Below are 2,510 nucleotides of genomic sequence, written 5' to 3'. Positions count from 1 at the left end.
TGTGTACTTATTTATTCAGCTGGTTAAAAACGTTTGCTCCTGTGCAAATGTGTTTCTAACCCCCCCCCCCGAACCCCTGTGGTAACTACTGCAGTGTGGAGCATATAGTACTTCGTAAAAGCCCTTGTGTGCTCATGTCCTTTAAAAATTAAAAGCCCTTGGGGAAAAAAACCAACTGTTTCATCCCACCTCTGAACTGTTGGGCTGCTGCTGTAGGAGCCAGCAAAGTGAATATATATATATACATGTGAATATATATACATGTAGAGGCTTTAAGTGCTGAGCTGTCTATAGTAGTTTGGGTTATGGTCTGTGGAACAGCAGAGCAGTGCGCTATCGAGTCACCAGTAGAGTTTTAAAACAGCTTTATTATCAGGGAAGGAGTTGTGTGTTGTTTCAGCTTGTATCAATTTAAGTGTACTTTCATGTTTCTTTGATATAAAACAGCGTATCAACGTTTAGGAAAGTCAAATAAACAAGGCAGGTTCTTCACCCCCCCCCCCCCCCCCGCCCAGTTTTCAGTTGTCTTCTCAAGCTCAGAAATTAGACACTCTGGAGACACACAGTGCTGCGACACGTTTTCTCTGGATGTGTTCGTGTTCTCCGCCTCTCTCTCTCTCTCTCTCTCTTCTTCCTCCCCTTCGTTGTCTTTCTCTCTACTCTCTCTCTCTCCTCCTGTTCCCCCTCTTGCGTGAGTATGGAGACCCTCCATGTCTGAGGGCATGAGATGGTGTCCAGTGATCTGGCTAATGTCTTAATTCCAGTTTTTTTCTTCAGAGAACAAGCAGACCCAGATGTGTGTGTGTGACTGTATATGTGTGTGTGCGTGTGTGTGTATGTGTGTGTGTGTGACTAATGCCTAAAGACAGGAGAATTTCCTGGAAAGGTCAGATGGAAAATCTTCTCTCTACATGATAGGCGACACCTACTGTTTACATCTTGTCTACATGTATCACAACTTTTCTCTGGTACAGCCGTCGTCATGGACGCGGGGTCGGATAGGACGCCGTTAGATTTATGCGTGTATGACATACGTATGATGTCACAGGTTTCTGAGCGTGTGGGGTGTGACAGGTGGCGATTAAGGGGGCGGAGCTGTGTGTGGTGATGAGAGAGGCTGTGGTCTGGGTCTGGTTCTGGGTCTGGTCCGATCTGGGTCTTGGTCTGGTCCGGTCCGGTCCAGTCTGGTCTGGGTCTGTGTTCAGACTGATTGTCTCAGGCAGGGAGACAGATACACTGGCAGTTGACTGAGAAAGAGAAGGAGAGACAGAGGGAGAGAGAGAAAGAAAGAAAGAGATAGGAAAGAAGGAAGGAAGGAAAGAAGGAAAAAAGGAAGGAAGGAAAGAAGGAAGGAAGAAAGGAAGTAAGAAAGGAAGGAAGGAAGGAAGGAAGGAAGGAATGAAGGAAGAAAGAAAGAAAGAAAGAAAGAAAGAAAGAAAGAAAGAAAGAAAGAAAGAAAGGAAGGAAGGAAGGAAGGAAGGAAGGAAGGAAGGAAGGAAGGAAGGAAGGAAGGACCAAGTCCTGCAATGGAACCGGTTCCAATAAATACAAATAGTTTTCCAACGCATTCCTCTGGTCAATCCCTCCAACTAGGACTGAATAGGTGGCATCAGCAAGGGCCCTCCCACACAGCTGCCCCCTCTGTCCAATCAGAGTAGACACACAGCTGCCCTCTCTGTCCAATCAGAGTAGACACACAGCTGCCCCCTCTGTCCAGTCAGAGTCGGACACACAGGGACATGCTGGCTCTCCAGTCTCCATCATTCCTCCACGCAAAACACACATCGTTTACAGTTCAGAGTGTCAGCTACTCTACAGGTGAGAATGAGGAGACAGAGGACCGGGATCAGTATCCAAGTAGCCCTAGGAATGGGGTGAGGGGTGGTGGGGTGGGGGAAGGGGTGAGGAAAGAGACTGTTGAGGCATGGGGGGTGAGGGCAGACAGACAGACAGACATGGTTGATCTTTTTTAAGAGTTTCAGGTGAAAAAGAAAGAAGAAATACTGAAAAAGGAGCAGAGATTAAAAGGAAGCACCAATGATCTAACATTTACCATCTAAAGAGTTAAATACAACTACAGACCTAGGGTCAGATTACAGCCCAACCCACCCCCCTATGTCTTCATAAAGATCTGACCCTAGACCAGCCGTTCTAGCCAACTTCTAACTTCTCTGTTAAATATACTGGTATAGAAACAGGTGGAAGCCCCTCAGTCCCTGTGCTAACCCCTGCTACCATCCTGGGATCAGGGGTCAGGGGTCAAAGATCATAGTTCGCACACAAGTCTCTCTCCTCTCATCTACCCCAACCCTCCCCTAAAATTGCACCGTGCTCTGGTATTGGCTATAGGTGCCCTGAACCACTGATTCTGAGTCAGATATGTTTCACACCTCCCTGTTACAGTAGTTAAAGGTGCATTCCGCGGCTTTTCTTCACCGTTTATATCAAGTGGTAGGCCTGCCCTGCACTAGTGGATTCGAAATAAAAGCTAGAGAATACACCTTTAGTCC

Source organism: Borostomias antarcticus, assembly GCF_949987555.1.
Source record: "Borostomias antarcticus genome assembly, chromosome: 5".
NCBI lineage: Eukaryota > Metazoa > Chordata > Actinopteri > Stomiiformes > Stomiidae > Borostomias > Borostomias antarcticus.
The sequence above is the reverse complement of the archived record's forward strand: the minus strand, read 5'-3'. Positions refer to the sequence as shown.